The 20,245-nt window shown below is 38.9% G+C and overlaps 1 protein-coding gene across 2 annotated transcripts in view; it reads right to left on the bottom strand.

The window, feature by feature from the left end:
• znf644b (zinc finger protein 644b) overlaps window positions 1-19,769 on the bottom strand; it is a 35,603-nt gene extending 15,834 nt beyond the window's left edge. For both annotated transcript variants that reach the window (XM_038716754.1, XM_038716755.1), the window contains exons 1-2: window positions 19,502-19,769; window positions 11,985-12,029 (exon numbers count right to left, since the gene is read on the bottom strand). The gene's annotated coding sequence lies outside the window, so the exon portion shown is untranslated. The remainder of the gene's footprint in view (window positions 1-11,984; window positions 12,030-19,501) is intronic.
• Window positions 19,770-20,245: the final 476 nt, after the last annotated feature.

Consider the following 20,245-nt stretch of genomic DNA (forward strand, 5'->3'; position numbering starts at 1 on the left):
CCTACTTCCATCACAAAGATACTGAGTGCAATGGTTAAGCATTCTTGTATGACCTAACAGCGTAATTTTTTTATTGTTTTCTATCTACATTTTAAGACCCATCTATGCTAAGGTTTAAATCTATGGAAGGGTGAAGACAACATCCTGGTTTTTCTAGTCACATCTCCTTTGTTGCATTGTAACACTGACTCACAGGAGCTCTGGCTTCTCAAAACAGCAGAATCTTCATTTTACGAGACCATAAGATGTAACTGATTAGAATAATTATTTAATTATTCAGAGTTTAGAGAATAAGTAACAGTTGAATTAATATAAACCTCTAACAATAAAGATAAGTTACTATCGTGGGACTTTATATGACATGGGGGCATGGGGAGTTGGTGGGCCATTAATGCTAGAGTCGATGGTTCAATCCCTGGGTCCTACTGCCCACATGTTGAAGTGGCCTTTGAGCTACATATACATAGAAAGACTCAAAGTATATAGAATTTACTTGATTAAATGCAATAATGGCCAAAGGTTTTAGGCAGGTGTGGAAAATGTTGTCAAGAAAGAATACAAAAAATACAAAGTGAGTGAACAGAAGAAAAACCTAAATCAAATCAATATTTAGTGTGACCACCCTTTGCCTTCAAAACAGCATCAATTCTTCCAGGTACACTTGCAGAAAGTCAAGAATTTTGTAGGCATATCTTCAGGTATATGATTCAACAGTTGTCTATGAAGATTCTCAGTCATCCAGGTCATAGTTATCCAACGAAGGTTAAAGTCAAGGGCAGCTGGACTTGGTGAAGATACTGGAACCACAGTATCTTCAACCAAGTCCAGTGCCCTTGACTTTAACCTTCGTTGGATTCAACAGTTAAACCAAACAGGTGCTAATGATCCAATTCAATTCATATGTAGGTTGAAACACCATCATTACCTGAAACAGAAAGAGCTGTGTTGGAGGAATACAGCTGGGTGAGGAACAGCTAAACTCAGCTAACAAGGTGTGGTTGCTGAAGACAGTTTACTCTCAGAAGTCAGACACCATGGCAAGACAGAGCACAGCAACAAGACCATGGTAGTTACACCGCATCAGTAAGGTCTCTCCCAGGCAGACATTTCAAGGCAGACAGGGGTTTCCAGATGTGCTGTCCAAGCTCTTTTGAAGAAGCACAAAGAAACGGGCAACACTGAGGACCGTAGATGCAGTGGTTGACTGCAGCAGATGAAAGACACATCGTGTTTACTTCCCTTCACAATCAGAAGATGTCCATCAGCTCAGAACTGACAGAAAACAGTGGGACCCTGGTACACCATCTACTGTCCAGAGAAGTCTGATCAGAAGTGGCCTTCATAGAAGACAGCCAAAAATCCATACCTCGACATGGAAACTATGAATTGGGTGCAGAAAAATAGCAGCAGGTTCTCTGGACTGATGCTGAGGCTGCAGCAGAAGGTAGTTTGTCTGCTTAACAACACAGGAATATGATTCAACAATTCATTCAGCAGTACAAAAATCAGTGTCTGCAGGCAACAGTAAAGCACGGTGGAGGTTCTTTGCTGCATTTCTGCAAATGGAGTTGGTGATTTGGTATCAATGGTCTCCTCAATGTTGACAAGTACAAGCAGATTCTTATCCATCATTCAATACCATCAGGGAGGCATCTGATTGGCCCCCAAATTTATTCTGCAACATGACAACAACCCCAAACATACAGCGAAAGTCATTAAGAACTACAGTTTCAGGAAGAACAGTCCTGGAAGTGATGGTATGGCCCCCACAGAGCCCTGATCTCAACATCATCAAGTCTGTCAGGGATTACATGAAGAGAGAGAAGCAACTGAGGACTGTGGGTAGTTCTGTGGGTAGATGTTTGGGCCAACCTACCAAGTTCCTTCAAGTGTTTTCTGTAAGAATTTATGCTGTTTAAAGATAAAGGGTGGTCACACCAAACATGGATTTAATGTTTTTCTGTGCATTCACTTTGTATTTTGTTAATTGATAAATATAATTTATTTTTGATAGTAACATTTCCACTCCTGCCAATAACTCTTGCACAATACGATACATTTTGTTGATTTGTTAATATGTTATTTGGAAATGCAAAACAGCAGAGTACACTTAATACAAAAGTAGTTAAGAACTGATACTGATTAGTAATTGAAAATGTATGTAAATGTATTGCTGAGTCCGTTATCATTTTAATGCCAAAAATTGCTTGTAACAGCTTCTTAAATGTGAGTATATGATTTTTTTCCTGTTTTATATAATTGTATATTGAAAATGTTGGGTTTGTTCACTGTTGGCTGAACGAAAGAAGCCATTTGGACCCCTTAGAGCTCTATAAAATTGTGATGACAAACTAATTTCTGACATTTCATAGACAAAACGAATAATTGAGAATGAAAATAATTGTTTGTTGACATCCAAGACAACTGCCCACTACAAAGAACATTCCATAAAATAAATATATCATGTGACATTTGTCTTCATCTTCAATTGTCAATTATCTAATGCGGACAACTGAAATACACAAACTCTAAGTCTTATAAGGACAACAAACAGATTGTGGAAGAAGAGTTTGGCGCTGTAGGCTTGTAAGGCTGTGAATGTCTAAGCAGATTCCTTCTTCCTGTTCTACAGAAGACCCAGGCTGGCAGCACAGTGGAGACAGCACTAAAAACCAACTGGGACCAGTCAGCCAAACCATTTCAACTGCTGGAGCTGTCTGTATGGATCAACAGCCAACCTTATATTCCTCTGCCTTCGCCTTTGCTGGAGAAATGTCTAAACAAGGGGAGCCCCAGTCCCTCAAGTACTGCTCTACACAACTTCCTCAGCTAATGGGATCTATTGATTTATTTGACACAATGTGAATTTATGAAGCTGCCTCTTAAGTGTGAGAGTATCAAAGTGTGGCTCAAAACAAACAGATAGAGATTCAGCTCGACACTCCAGTAATCCCAAGGTGAGTATGTTTTCTCAGTGAAGGTGCCACAGTGAAAAAAAAAAAAAAACCCACACTGTTAAGTTCTTCTTCTGCTATCACAGGCCTACAGTTATACCCACAGCATCAAACAGCAGGAAAGCAGGAAGAAATTAGCAATACCCCACAAATCAAATCTCACTTTCCTTAATGTGATTAGAACAACGTTAAACTGAAAAACACAATAACAGATCCATAAAACGGCGTCAATTTCTTACATTTGCACAGGCGAAAATAAAGAGTGGCTTCACACAATGTCTTTGTCTGGATTACATACTCTTTTATCCCACTGAATTCTTATCACCCGAAGGTCATTTCCATAATAATGGTCTCCATTCTCCCTAATGGGATTTTGGCTGTGATTATGTATGCCAGCGTCTTGTGCAGACACTATCAGCCCTGTCATCCTGAATTGCACAAATGTAATTACACAAAGCCTTTGATAACAAACAATGTAATTTACTGCTTGAGTGAAAATATATACCGGAGTTACATGACTCAATTTATACACTAATGGAAAATGTACCATAGGTGGTATGTTGCAAAGAAAATTCTGTTCTTTATAGTAAGAACAAATAGAAATGCTAATGCATGTCTTTACAACAAGAATGTTGGTCTCCATTCAAGTGATTAAAGAAAAGATTCATAGTTTAAGACCACTGGATATGGTAACTTAAAATAATAGTGATTTATTAATAATGTGGTAGGTTATCTGTGAAGGGATATTAACATGTACATAATAGAGATCTGAAGTGTCACAGGAACTTCCAGGTGCTGTTCCAGAAGTAAGAACACTTCATTCAAAACACCACTGAAATGAAACGATGCGAATAACTAAAAATTGAGCCTTGGAACATAACTAGAGCCCGACAGATATGGGTTTTGGAGGCCGATGGAGATATTAAAGTGAAAACGAGCCGATTCATAAGTCGATATTTTGATTTTAATAATGACTTGGATAGTAGATCCCTCTACTGTATAAACTACACTTGAACAGGCTGATATGAAAGCTGTTCTGTAGTGGGCTATAATAAGTTTTCCTGAATGAATTTGTTAAAAATGCCCTAGATTCCAGTCTCAACAACTGAACATGTAAACAACTTCACATCAATAAATACTTAATAGAACAAAATCAATAATCTGTAATGCAGAGAGTGAGAAAAAATAAGCATGTGTATTTTACCGTACACATAATCTGACATAAAAACTACTTTCAATGTAACATATATCTAGTTTTTCCTTTTACCAGAACTCTTTTAATTCTTTCCAAAACTACAAGAAACCATTTCTCTACCACCATCTGGCTCTAAAACATCCCATGTATGATACAGTGACCCAATGGAAATGCTGCTCTTGAATGCATCTGCAACTTGTTAGATAGTTGTTCAGCTCACGTTTATTTATATTATTTATTTTATAACTGCTCATTTACGTTAGCTCTCTTCAACTGATAAACATGGCATCAGCTAGCTTTGTGGGTAATCTAATTTAGCCATCGGCAGCGTTAGTTGCTGTAAGCAATATTAGAGAATATTTAGAAGTGATGAACAAGGGAGAAATGATACGACCTTTTGCTACAGCGGCTACACTGTCTCAGACATAAATCTATTATCAAGTTTGTCAACAGCGTAGCCTCCACTACTCAACTACTGTGACATTAAACATACTGCTGTGACCCGGGAGGAAACTGGGGGAGGGCATTTTAAAACGGGAGAGTTAGCAAGTAAGTTTTCAGGAGAGGAGAAGTGATGAGGGCTTTTGTAATATTATTTAAGTCACGTAACAAATGACTAACTCACCGCAAGCTCAGTTACTCGGTAGACTCGGTCAGCTGATTGTTATGAGGTGGATGTATAGCCTGTTTTGAACAGGGGAATTGCAGAGTGCTCCTGGTGGGCAAACTATGCAACACTCCTGGCATGATTGAAGGATCTGCCTCTCTGTTTCTTTTATAATCATCACTTATCGGTTGTTATAATCGAAGACTGACTTAAATGCAATTAGCTCACATCGGACGGTGTCCATGGACAAGTCAAGAGACCGTGACTGGTTCAGAGAGGACCAAATGGTGTACATATTTTTTTGACAGAAGATATTACAGTTAAAAGGTTTTTAAAAATTAGGACTACATTAGAATAGTGTGTCGGATATGGGCACAACTAAGTTACAATGACATTAGTTTGAATGCCCACCAAGTAAATGTTGTTCAACTTTGTTAAAATAATGAAGGTTTTTATTTCCAGTAACAAGTCTTGTAGTGAATGTGAACTTGTGAATATGCATAGTAACCACAGGGACAAGTTTCATTTTTATAGAAGTGGAACAGAGGCTAGCCCATACCTGACGACAGGACTTCGGCTCCAACTTATATGAAGCTACAGCCAGCAGCCAGCTAACTTTATATAAGTAAGTAGCTTTACATAAAAACTGAAAGCAGGGGAATACAGCTAGCATAGCTCTGTCCATAGGTAACTTAATGTCCAGCAGCTCTACAGCTCATAATTAACATGTCATATCTTGTTTTGTTTATTGCATACAAAAAAAATGTAAACGAGTTGTGTTAGGCATATTTCGTTACCTTTGGACAGAGCCATGCTAGCTGTTTCCCCAAGTTCAGCCATGGTTCCAGCTGCTGGTCAGTCTTGGCAAGACAGCGAATAAGCATATTTCCCAAACTGTTGAACTATATAGTTTTAACTACAAATGTTAGTATAGAAAAGCATGTGATGCAAAATCTGTGGAGGAATATGCACATATGTAATAAACACTTTCACTTGCAATGGAGACTAAAACCAAAAGTATAGCCTAAGCGTTAAAGTGGCAAGAGTAAGGTTTTGAACCACAGGTTGAGAATGAATCTTGAAAACCAAAGAACAATCCTGTCCTGTGGCAAAGGTTCAGCACAAGCAAAGAATCCCCCCAAACCTGCCCACAACAAACTTCTCTTTGCCCCCCTCTCCTAAAAAAAAGGGGAATGAGTGAAGAAGCTGTGATGGTAGATTTACTGATGAAAAAAGGTGAAGCGAGAACATTCGGAGTGATAAAAGGGGACAGGGAGCGAGTGACAGTTGGGTTAAGACAGAAGTCATGTTCAATAGCAGGTAGAAACATCAAACAGTGAGTTCACAGGAAACCCATGCAACCTTGTCTTGAAGGAGGATTTTCTGTTGTGTGGAGTAGATTATATCTGTTCAAGCTGCTGACACGGCCTCATTTGCTGCCCATAGTGTTGGAGGGGGATTAAACGATATAAACTTTAAAGCTTTAAACAATACCTTTCAAAATTAAATGGATTAAGGGAGGGATGTCTGATGGGGATTTCCCAAGGCTTTGTTAGTTTTAAACTCTACTCCTTTTAAAGGGGGGGAAGAAAAGAAAAAAAACAGCAGTTAGAAATTTCTCAGGCATGTGACCGTTTTAATGAGGCGGCTCTCACGTTGAGGAGGGCAGTGGGCACAGGAGGGCTGCCAAGCAGATGGCTCTCATAAACATCATATCTGCTCTGTTTAGATACATGACTTCTCATCTCCCAACACTGAGAGGAAAACAAACCCGACCATCACCACAAGCACTACCCACTTGCCCGCTTTTGGCAAGCTGTGCCAGCTCGTTGAAATGGCACATTTCCATTTCTTGCATTTCCCCTTCATAACAATATGCATGAGCTGCGCAATTGATATACATAACCTCTAATCTGTTATAAGTATGCAGAGGAGATGCAGCCATTGCGGTGATGGGTATTTTTGTTTAGTGCCAGTTAGGATGTTGACTTTTATTAAATGTTATTATTACCATATAGCTGAAAGTATACAAATACTAAGCAAGACAGAGGTTGTTGCTATGATTAGGCATGCTTCAGATGCTTTCCTCTTCAGTTGAGATGGGGAAAAAAAAAAAATATATATATATATATATATATATATATACTTTGTTGCTGCCGCTTTGCTGTAGACATGTGACCATTCAGATGAAAGGGAGTCGGTGTCAAACTGCTCTCTAAATTGAGGACAGGCTCCACATTGCTGAGCAGACATCAGTGAGCTTAAATTCGGAGGCATGTCAAGCATCGCAGGTATTAGGATGAAATCTCTCATTATCTTACTTTACAACATAATATGAGAGCACCACAGCAGGAATGGGGGGAGGGGGGGGTGCAGGGAGCAGGGGCCTCGTAGTCACTAATGGCAACCAAAGTGAGTCCTCAGTAGTCACCTTCAATTCTTTTATTAGACCAGGAAAAACAACTCTAAACAGTAACTGGATCAAGTCTGTCGTTTGCAGCCTCTGATTGGCTATAGAGACTTAGAAGTGGCTAAAATGAGCACCACTATGATCACATGGGGTCAAAAGGATGACATGAATAGCAGAGCCTATAGTGAACAAAGAAGAAGCGAGCCTCTGAAGAGAATACTCCAAATCTGTGGCTGTCAAAAAGCCACGAGGAATTCAGAGGCCAACAAAAGCCTATTTATCTAACTCTATCAGGGAAAGTGGACAGCTTGAGCGCAGTAGCCTTGACAGCAGTGGGATTCCCTTGTCATTTCCCAAGGTCCACATACACACACACACAGACGCATGTAAGATGATTATTCAGTACTGCTTGTCAATTGTACCTTTTCAACCCGGATCAATGAGTCGTCTTGCACCAGGGGCCTGTATCAGCGCCAGTCATTAACATGTGAGTGCCACTCTATCAGCTCCAGCTCCAAATAAATCAAAGGGTCGGCCACAGAAGAAAAGGGGCTAATATTTCCTCAATAACCCCAGAGAGACACCATGGAGAGATGCAAATTGCCTCCCAGGAGACCCCGGGGGATGTGAAGGAGGAACTCGCTGGGAGGCAACGGGAAGCTAATGAGTATAATGGTAAATGTATACAAGGAGAGGGAGAAAAACCTCTCTATTCATACCAATTAATACAATCTTATCAATGGAGGTGTACTGTAGAAGGAGGGCCCATGTCTCACCCCATGCCCTCCTCCCCACTTCCACCTCGGAAGCATCTGTATTATTCAACATGGGCCAGGCTACGGTCATTAGCCCTGTGGGAGACTGGGCCAGGCCTGGGGAGTTAAGGAGATTTTAAAAACCTCTCACTCCTCACATCAAAACAAATCGGGCCAAATCAAAGGGGCTCAAAAATGTCCTTTCTTGAAGGGGTGAGGGAGGGAATTGCCATTGTTGTGAAAGCCTGCTTTCTGCAGCGTGGATGTACAAACGCACAAAAAGCTAGCATTAGATAAGTAGCTTCATCAATCATGGTGCATTTAGGAAAAAAGGATTACTGATGATTATAATGCTGGGACATAAAATAATATACATTTAAACCGTAACAGTGTTAAATATCTTTGCATAATAACTATTAAATGATGGCATCAATACATTTAATTAATTAAATGCTGCTTAACAACTGTGACATCTGAGATTTCATAATTTCTTTCTACATGATTAGCAGATTAACACTTAAAAGAACAGTAGGTTCACTGAAAATGAAAACAGTATTTCATTGCGGCTGCTGACACCATGCCGGAAACCTAATGAAATAAAACAAACCCAACATGTTCAAACATGTATTGTGAAAATCCTCAGTCCCCAAAAACTTATTTTTCTCAAACGAGTGAAAAAGTCTGTTAATGGGGGTAAAATTATTTAAAAAATAATACTAATTATCTCACCCCACTGGCAGATTTTTTTTGCAGTGCCTAAACACACTTTTAGTTTCTTGTATCTAATAAACATGGCCCTCTATTTAAATCAAGCCACTAAACAGCATTGACACAGCAAGCTAATAATACATGAATTGGATTTTTTGGGGTTGATGTTCCCCTTAAACTACAAACCTATGAAGGCCATCACACAGAAAACTTTTTTTCTTGCAGTTGTTTCACTCTTTACATTTGTTAAAGCATTGTTGTAATACAGTATATCCAGTGCACCAAAACCTCCTCCAATACCAAAAATCACCAACAGATGGCACCTGTAGCCATCGAAAATACAAAAAATTTAAACACTTATGTGGAAAACAAGTTTCCCAACACTTTTCTCCCACTTTGGGCCCACTTTTCCCACCCACACCAAAAATTGCTTCCTTGCACCACTAGAGTTCAAAAACTAGGGGACCTTTAAGTTACCTCTGAATCAATAAGGCCATGGTATGTAGTTTAAGGAAGCATTTGAACTACCTGAAAGAGCAAACAAATGCTTCAAAAGCATAAGAAGAGGGAATGCCTCGATGTATCATTCTGAAGGTCATTTATCAAGGTTGAGAAATATATCTTATGGCAGCTGATTGGAGGAGGATTTGCCTCCCAGAGATCACCAAGGGGACTGAAATGAAGGTTAATCACTATATAACTTTCTACATGTATAATCCTATACTCCAGATTTCATTGAGCATAGCTGTAAAAGCCCTCCGTCAGCATAATTGCACCTAACCTGTGCCCCGCGTGCTCAAATCTCTAAAATATCACATCCAGCTCTGAGAATAAGTGGGAAATTAATGAGGAAAGTGCTGAGCTCAACCTTAGATAGGTATCACAGAAAGGGTTAGCCGCCTCACAGCTCATGTACAATAGAAGCCTGCTAATCCAAACTCTCAAAGACAGAGGTTGTTTGGACTTGTGAAATGTTCTGTGGGATAAATACAAGACCATACTGATTTGACTTTGGTGCATCTGGAACAGACCTAAAATATACCAAAAATGAAACGGCGAGTATTTTTAAAGTAGACTGGTTAATTAGATTTAGTACTATAATTAGAACTATAATTACCTTGGATACAAATAATGGAAGTGCATTAGATTGATTAAAAAAAAAAAAGCCATAAATGACTTGCACTATCATATTATTATTATAATATATCAGTATAGTCTTTAGTCATACCTGCATGTACTTTTGATCTTTTTAATATGGATTTTTCCTATTAAGTTTTTTAAACAATAAGCTATTATTTGTGTCCATCCATTAATCTTCTTTTCATCTCATCTATTCAATTTAACACAGACCACATTAACTGATGCTGCTTTTCAATGTATCATCCCTCTGAGCGAGAAGTGAGAGTATCAGTGATCATATTCTGCCCCTTAGTGGAGGAAATGGTCCATAACCTGAGTGAAACAGCATAATAGGAGGCCTGATCTGCAGTGCCTGAGCAGCAGGCTGGATTGTGGACATCTGCAGCTCGTGACTTAGTGCTTCATTCAGCCTTTGATGGACCAAAGCAACCTCACCTGCCAGTCCCTTAGATTTAAGTAGCTACAATCTGTCTCTCCTTTAAACAAATTCCTCTCCAAGAAGAAGTCACTCCCATGGCTCTCTAAAAGCAGAGTGCCACTCAATTTGCATGTAAATTTAGGTTTGTGAACATGAATAATATTCCAAACTAGAAACTATAAAGATTGGGAATCAAAGTTTGGATGTTGTCATGACATAAACTGGCTTCAAAAGCTGCTTGTTTGCGGGTTTTTATATAATCAGGCTGCATCATATGTCAGAGAATCAGAACCAGAGGCTGAACCCTCATCCCTGGAAATTCATCCATAATATGCTTCTGCAAATCCCTCTCCGTAAAGCTGCCGTCACAAATTAAGGAGCATCGTATCTCCATACGGTTTGCTACAGCAGCAGTGAATGTTCACTAATACAAATGTAAGCAGGAAAAAGCCAAATATGAGAGCTGAAATTACAGTATAAGGGTTAAAATTAAATGTAATTGCACGTTCATGTGTAAAACCAATGAAATATCTAAAAAAAATCTATTTGTTCAAATCCTACTAGTGGTTAAGTGTATTAGAACTTGGTGCTTGAAACCTGATCCTCCCTCATACAACACCTGGATTCAAAAAGCATGAGGACTTTTATGAGCTGGAGCAAATAACATAAGGCTCCGAAAGCCCAAATGTATGAGGAGGTGAGGTCCTATAGTGCATTAAGATTACCCAAGCCATTCCATACTCTCTCAAACTGCATGACATACATTTCAAAGTACATTCATGGTTCTGAATTTATTTGGTTTCTTCATATTTGAATGTATTTGTAGCTACGCAAATATGAAAACATCTCAATACTGGATACATCTATTTAGATTACACTGCACTGTATAAGAGGCTGAAATCAAAAAACCCAGCTGTAATTACTTATTATTTTCATTATTAATTAATCTGATTTTTTTGATTACTCAATTAACTGTCTGGTCTGTAAAGTGTTACAAAAAGTAAAGGATTGGATGACAAGGTGACATCTTCACATTGCTTATTTAGTCCAACAAACAGTCTAAAACCAACCAATATACAATTTCAACATATAGTTAATCAACAATAGTAGCTCACACCATTAGAAAATTAAACAAAGACTAGAGTATTGTAAACACCAGTTGTGTGTCAGTGATTCTGTTTCACACTGGAAAATAATCAACAGCCAGCCTGTCACTCCCTACAACCTGCCAAGCGTAGGAGTGGAAGCACTGACACATGTAACTGACATCTCAGATTTAATTTGACTGGTAATCACACCCTGCTATAGTTTCAGAGCATTTCACACATCTGAGCTACAGTTTCAGGTGTTAAGCCGGTAAGGAGATATACAACTGTGCCTCTGAATGATAACACCTCTTCAGAGACGGTCACATTTTAGGTTTATGCTCTGCCTTTGGGATTATGATAATGATAATACTAACAAGACAAACATTAGATTCCACACAACACACACACTGTCTTGCTATTCCATTAAAATACAATCAACACTCATTTCGAGCTCAGCTTTACCCGCTCAAATACCTTCATTTCAGTTCAGTGGCTATTTGAAACTAATTACAAGCGTGTGTCGCTTCACGGCAGGTCACCTTGTTGTGATTCTTGTCTGAATCATAAATCATGAGCTGATAATATCACTTCTAATAAGATGCAATATTCTACTAATACCACCTGTGTTTGTCAAATTTGAGAAAGTGGATCTCCATAATCATGCAGAATGTTTAACAAAATAAAACAGAGCCAGTCAATATGTAGTTACCAGTCTATGTTGAAGCACTGATTCCACCACATGGCTCTTACACACCTGTAACAGAGAGACAAATAACAAATGTTCTTTAACTTTGTTAATAATGAAGCTTTGATTTTCTTTACAAAAACATTTCAGGTTCAGTACGATTTCGTGATTACATCTGACACACCCTGCCTCGGGGAATCTGTCCCTTTCAGACTCTGTTTTACGATCCATAACTGAAAGCTGAGGACATTATTTCTTGAAAAATACATCCACACAAGAACACAAAGGAAATATGAAGTCAGATTAGTGCTATAATGATGAGTTGATTAATCAATTTAGGAAATTAACATTTGTAATTGTTTGGGGTCCAATAGGCCCCACCTGTTGTATGTGTAAAAATAATAGTTTTGAGAAAATCAACCAACTTCCTCCATATTCAATATTTTTCTTATTTTTATTTAAATAATTTTAAGAAAACTTTAATAAAAAAGTGTCTATTAAAGTAAAAGTGACAAAATATGGAAATGACCATAAAGCATTGTATTACTGTGAAAACATATTTTAAAAAAATACATATTTCCCTTTTGTTTGCCAAGAAGTCATTGATAGACAAATAAATCCTGTCCTCCATAGTGACAATAAATATTTCTGGAGCTACTTACCTCTAAAGAGGTCGAACTCCCTGTTAGACGTATTCTGAACAAATATAAAACTCCAATAACAGAAATCCAAACAGAGTTATGCAGAGGAAGGGTAGTGCTGCGTTTATAATACTTTCTAAAATCAGTTGTATTTTAATCCTATATTGCAGCTAAAGTCTCTGAGACCCCAGCCAAAGTATTAACATAATTTTCTGTAGTCACAATTCTTCATATATCAAGCACAAATGTAAAAAAAAAAAAAAAAAAAAAAAAACATTGCTGGTTCCAGCTTCTCAAATGTGAGGATCTGCTGCTTTACTCTGCTTTATATAAATTGTTTATTTAATATCTTTGAATTTGGAATGTTGGTCAGACAAAACAAGTAATCTGAAGATGTCCCCTTAGGCTAATTTTTCACTTCTGAAAACATAATCAACAGATACAATAATAATTAGTCCCAGCCCTTGTCATACTGCCACAGTGCTGTATGTTACAGCAGCAGTATAATTTGTTAGCCGAAATAGTAAGCACCATCATAAAAGTTGTAAGGGACAGCCAATAATGTTTCCTGCTTATTCATTAACTTAAACCTCAATATGAACATCAAAAACAGAAATGTACCTTAAGGTTTAAAATGTAAATATTTTGGAAACTACAGCTGAAATTACTTGTCAATTAATCACTTACTCAGTCAACAAAAACATTATCCACAACTATTATGATAATTTTACGGCATATTATAAACAAAAATTGTCTGGTTCCAGCTTCTCATACGTGTGGATTTGCTGCATTTCTCTGTCTTAAGCATAAACTGGCTTTTGGACTGTTGTTCGAACAAACATTTACTGACATTATCTTGGCCTATGGGAAATTGTGACTGACATGTTTCACTATTTCCCGACAATTTAGCCCAATAATGCAAATTATATTTGCTTGAAGCTCTACTGGGAACCGGCATTTATATATTCATGTTCATCACCAACAGAAACAGCTTGAGTTATTAATTTCATGCAGATGATTTAATGAGTCAAATGTCAATGTGATTCAATGAAAACATGCCGTCCTTATTTCCTCACCTCTGTTATATTTCTGCAGACCTCAATGTTCTTGGTAGATCCACCTGATTACTAAAATATCTCATCTCTGCAGCTGTTCCTCAGCTGAGTTGCTAATTCAGGCCAGTGTACTTCCATTTAAGTAGTCCCAGGAGTCTTCATTTATAGCTGTGTAAGCAGCCATCCAGGCCAACCGAGAACACATAACTGTTTGCTATGCTGAGCATTCAGGGACTTCAGGCATCTTGGTTAAAATATTTGACCTTGTCAAGTGACATATAATCAATTTGTGGATAACATGCCTCAACCAACTGATTTATTTAGTCGAGTAGTTGACTCTTTTACTCTCTGTGGTATAATGCAGGAAAACCTACACTAGGCTGTTAATCTGCCACTGACTTCCTCCTATAGCTATGCAAGCTCATCCTTAGACACCTGCAGGGAATGATGGACTCACTTATGTAGGTCTACACGTTTTTGTTTTTTTACAGAACCTCCTTTCCTGAGCTAATAACAACTACAATGTAAATACACTCTTTCAGAGCCAGTGTTATGGAAGTTCTTCAATGACAAAACTATTGACCCTGCACAAAAATAAAATACTTGTATCATCGAGGAATTGTGCTATCTAGCAATCCCAATATTTCCACAGGAAAATCTAAAGAGTGCTATAGCAATCCTTACCAAGCTACATAATAAAATGTAGTTCAGAACCAATGATATAAACCCACATCAAACAAACCCATCTCCTCTATAAGCTGATGTGTTAGGGATGTTCTGTCCCTTGTCAAGTGCCTCTGCGGAAATGGTTAATCCCCCAGAAGTGTGTTGTCCCCAACAGCCATTAAAATCTCAACAAAACAGACAATTTAAAGATAATAAACTTGAATAACTAATTTTCATTTATTGACAGAAATGCAATATAAAAATACATACTAGGGCTGTCTCCGACTAAGGATTTACATCATCAGGCTACAGACGAATCAGAATCGTCAAGTCCTGCCTATAGTCGACAAATCGTGTGTTTTTTTGTGCGTGGCGATTGCGAGTGGGGGGGGGGGGGTTACACACGCTTTAATCTTGAGAAACTGCAGAGCTGCAGACTCTTTTCATTCAACTTACACTGTAAATTTCCAGCTAAACTGAGGCGCTCTCTCTCTCTCTCTCGCCTGCCATATCCCGGTCTTGTGCAGAGTTTTACGTGCATTATCGCTGCTGACAACTGCATGCACGTCGCGGATCCATTGCAAGTAGCCAGCTATTTAAAAACGATAAAATATTCTTTATGTGATCAACGGTCATAAATTATCAGAAAGTCCCGTGAGGTGCAGACAACTCTACACAACTCCATCTCTTCAGCAAGTTCTCATCTGCCACTGCACACATACACGCTACGCCTACACATGCGCACTGACGACCCAGGGTTAGGGTTCCAATTTTGGATTTGCACTTCAAAAACATTTATTGAAAGTTTTACTCTTTTTACATGTTTATTTACAGCATTAAACGTTGAAATGTATATTGTAATAGGCTGTATATTAACTTATTGGGAGAAAACTAGGAGTTCTATGTAAAATCAGACATTGAGCACCCCCATATCGCTAAAATGTCATGATCCTTGTGTGTAATTTTTAACGTTATTCTCCAAATGTGTCTCTCCAAATCCTGTGTGAGTAAAAAGCACATTTTGATTATTTAATTTATGCAATGGTAAAAAAAAAAACAACAACTGCAAAATAAATGGGAAAATGTGAATGTAGCCTACTTGTTCGGTATTCAGCATATTGATTATATTCGGCTTCGGAAAGAATTTTCATTTCGGTGCATCCTTAAAATAATGACATATTATAATAGTCAGCGAGTTATTAAAGGGTAACTACACCCTCAAATTCTGCTTGAACCCTGTGGGGAACTCTGGTGTTGAGAATCACTAAGCTTGTCTATTAAGCCTAGTTGACACTAGCCTGATTTGCCGGTCGGCGAGCTTGGCGACCTATTCATCAAAACGGCTCCCCGACACATCACTGACACATCACAATGCCAGCCAGATATCTAGCATGCCAAATATCTGGAGAAATCTTCCGACTCGACATCCACATCCAGCCAATGAGAGCAGGCAGCTGGCAGAGCAGACGGCTACTTTTTCACTGCAAAAAACTTTTTACTCTCCTCCTTTGGATGAGGGACGAAACGTCTTCCAGTATCTTCAACCAAGTCCAGTTGCCCTTGATTTTAACCTTCGTTGGATAACTATGACCTGGATGACTGAGAATCTTCATAGATCTTCACTCTCCTCCAGCTCTCTCTGTAGCTCAGACAATCCCTGCTATCTGCGTGTGCTAATCCATCCTTTCACCCATATTCTTTGTCTTTATAATTGCTATCTTTACAATAAACAACAGCTGTTTCGTGTGTAGGTTTGCATCATTTCCAGTTTCACATTTCACGTGTTTTCTTGACAAAATGTGGTTTGGAGACCAGCAGTCAGGTGAAAGAGCCGCTCTCAGCTCGCGTAGTGTGTGACCCCCTGTCATCGATCAGTCACGTAGTGTGAACGCCACAACGACTTCAAACTTCCCATCTTAACACGGCAAGTTGTGTAGTCTGTACAGAATAGCCATCGGCCGACGCTGACAGTCATGTAGTCTGCACAAGCCTTTAGACCTAAGAGGCGTCACTTGGTTTTATTTTTGTTGGCCAACTTTAGAATTGAACCTGGGATTCAGAAATTGAGATTTTTCTTGAGATATGTAGTCTTGCGGAGATTTAAACTGAGATAAGGACTCAGTAATCAGTGGTTGAACTGTGGATTTTGTATTGAGCTCTTACTGTATAATACACATGGGAACTTGTGTTTCTTGGCGTCTATAGGTACGTATAATAACTTGATACTTCTTTTCCACCATTGCTCATAAAGCATCCTATTTTACTCAATCCCTTTCTAACCTCCTTTCTTCTTATCATGTCTGACATCTACAGTAATCAATCAATCTTCAATTGAATTACCTGGTTGTTAAGTAAGGTGGAGTGATTGTCTTGTACTAAAAGAAATAGGTCCTTTGGTGCATGCAAACATGCATATAGAATGTTTTTGTGTAAATAGATTGAACATTTAATTACATTATTACCTTAAATGATGCCTAAATGAGATCAGTGTTATTCCTTTATTTAGTGCATACGTTTCAAAAGTGGCAGATAAAAGAAATTCAGTGTCAAAGAGGAACAGTACATCATTTATTAAAAAAATATTTGCATTGCAAAAAAAAATCACAATTAGATTAGATCGTTCAGCCCTACCACATAACATATTAAGCCAGGGGTCAGGGGACACAGCGGAGAATTGGCTGACCACCGCTCAATGTTAACATAGACAGCAACATAGAGCTAGTAGACAGAGCTAACCAGCCATGAGAAGCTACTGTCAGACTCTGTTTCTCCACTGGAAAGACAGGGAACCAAGTGGAGCTTTGACAGTCACTAGAAGCACATTTATGGCCCTTTGAGAGAGTAATTGTGTGGGTACCTGTGTTGTAGCTGGGCTAGCAGCTGTACTACGAGAGGCTCTTTAGTGTGTCAGCTGTAGCCATACAGTTAACGTTGTGGTTAGTCAGCCTTAAATGTGTTATAAAGCTCAACAGTTATCAGCCGGCCCATTAGTTGTGTTTACTGCCACTGCAGAGGAATTCATCTTGTTGTACAATGTGGTTTTTCCACCAGCGCTTATTAGGCTTGCCATTACTAATGCAACTAGCAGTTTGCATCTGCTGGCAGCCGCTACTACAGGCAACATAGATAATAGACCTCAGAGCCTTGCAATTACGTCACGGTTAGGGAGGGGCCTGAGAATTCGCGTGTAGCTGAAGGCTACAGCCAAATATTTGCCTTGTTTCCATTTTGGATGTATGGCTTTTTGGCTGCAAGGGTTCGGCTGCGGTCAAAAAAATAAATAAATAAAAAATCTCCTTCCTTTTCCTTGACCTCGATGGAAAAGGTCATGAGCTCACTTTGATTATTTTACAAGACTAGTAACAACATGCATATGGGTCTCAGTTATTGTTGACAGTCCAAGACATATGCATATTAGCGTGTTATAGCATAAGAGAGAAAAGGCTTAATTGCCAATGGTAACTTACATGGTGATCGATGTCCTTTACCTGTCATGGTCCATGATTTTATTTTTAATTTTTTGTACAAAATTCAAATACTACACTTATTTCACATATTTCCACAATCCAAACATTAGATTACAGCAAAGCCAAAAGAAATCAAACCAAAAGAAAGACATTGTGAATGAAATTGTGAGTGTCTTATTCAAGTATCATATCATGTGCATCTGTATTGCAAGGATTTTGCTAAATGTGGTCGATGGATTTTATCGTTTGAGTTTAAGAATGTGCGGCGCTTTAAATGTTGAGGCCACAAGGAATTGTGGGACGGCATTATCTCCTTTCCTTTCGTATAGGATGGTCCGGTGTACCCTATGCTAAAGGAGATAAGAAAGGAAGTACCGAAACACCTTTTGTTAGCTTTTAGAGAATTCAACCAGTTCTTATCATGGCTACCACTTCAATACTTGTCACTTGAGTCTCTTCACTCAGTTAGGAACCTTCCTAAGCAAAAAAAGACTTTTTAACCGCAGCCTTACATTAAGGACACTTCTGACCAGACTTCTCCAATACTAGATGGGTTTACCAGGGTCCCACTGCCAGTTCTGAGCTGATGGCATTGCCTTTCATCTGCCGCAGTAAGTTTCCATGGCCGGCCACTGCGTCTACAATCCTTAATGTTGCTGGTTTCTTTGCGCTTCTTCAAAAGAGCTTGGACAGCCCATCTGGAAACCCCTGTCTGCCATGAAATGTCTGCCTGGGAGAGACATTTCTGATGCAGTATAACTTGTGTCTTGTTGCTGTGCTCAGTCTTACCTAGATGAATTGATGCTGTTTTGAAAGCAAAGGATGATGACACCAAATATTGGATTTAGATTTTTCTTCTGTTCACTCACTTTGTTGTATAATATACATATACAGACATATCATGGGAGGTGTATAAGTATTTTGCCTTAAGAACTTCCTCAAGATTATATGTGTTTATATTTTCATCAAGTCCACGCTTTCATTATGTTAAAATGTGCTTAGATGCTTGTCATGTTTTTCTGTCCTTGTTCTGCAGTTGGCATCGTCTTCCTGCAGTACTAAATAATTTTGACTTAAGTGACTGTTGTTTTACAGGCCACTGGCAATACTTTTGGCGTTTATGAACTTCCATACAAATTACCCCCACTACCACACGTTGCATTCGCCTCACTGCAATAATCACTACACGTTTTTAAATGGCCACTTAAATTCAGTAAGGGAAAGCAGAGATACATAACTTGAGAAACAAAGTTTACACGCAACACTGTAGCTCTGCGTCAAATGGTTTTCATCCTACAAAAATGACCGCTGTAACAAAGAGCTGTATCTGGTCTTCAGAGTAGTAAACAGCTCTTTCTTCTCTTGCCCTCTTCAGTACAAACAAACACTGGATTGCGAAGAGCTACCTCTCGCATCCGTGACTTTGTTTTGACAGGCTATGCGACAGTCAGCTAGCTGCTCGTCACACAGGCTGAGCCACAAAGAGAAAACCGCATCTACAATATCTCGGACAAATACTTTATGTTCTCACAGCGCACCAATTTAAGTTGAGGTGACTCTAGCCAACCCTTTCACAGTTTAGTATTCAGTCCCTGCAGCGGTTTATACCTTCACAGCGACCCACGACAGCGACACATAGCTGAGTGATGACCACACCTGGCTACGGCGTATCCCTGCGCACAGCAAACTGCACAGCAGGCTGCAACACCTACCTCAGGACGACGACTCATGTCCTCAAGCTTGTCATTGCACTTGACACCGTTGCTCGTCTTCCCCTCTCTTAGACTGTCGCCATTTTGCTTTAAAATCACGCAGGTTGCACTCTCGACCAGAGGAGAAGGATGTTCACGGCGGAGGTAGAGAAATGAGCGTCACCCTGACTGCACACCGACCCCCTTATGTCCAGTTTGGCTCCCCGCCTGTCCGACGAAACGATACATTTGGACCAGCTCACCTTAATAACTAACCTACAATACTAGAGCGACATTATATATATATATAATATGTACCCAAATTTGAAACTGAAGAACAGAATGTGATGACAAAACATGTTTTAAAGTTTGGGTATACCTAGCGCATGACCTTGAACTGACTGCTGCTTTATATTATATCAAAACATTTAGCCTTTCTGACAGAGACACATACTTAGTGTAATCACTGTCATAGTGGTAAACAGACAAAAAATATATTTATTATACAAATAAAATAGGCCTACTATTGCAACCCACATTACTGTAAACAGGGAACATTTTGGCTTGAGTGTATAGTTGCTCTGTTGCTCTCTTCTGGGTTTAACAAACCACAAGAGTGCCATCCACAGTTTAACAAGAAGTTGGACTACAAGCCGGACCGGACAGAAATGGTTAAAAATGTCTTATGTGACCATGAACTACATTTGAAAATGGTTGTAATGAAAGTTTCACTGGTGAATATATGCTAGTGTTGTATATTTAATG

The sequence above is a fragment of the Micropterus salmoides genome, unplaced genomic scaffold (genome assembly GCF_014851395.1).
Source record: "Micropterus salmoides isolate LMB-PRFRI ecotype aquatic unplaced genomic scaffold, ASM1485139v1 Ms_hic_scaffold_13, whole genome shotgun sequence".
In the NCBI taxonomy this organism is placed as follows: Eukaryota; Metazoa; Chordata; class Actinopteri; order Centrarchiformes; family Centrarchidae; genus Micropterus; species Micropterus salmoides.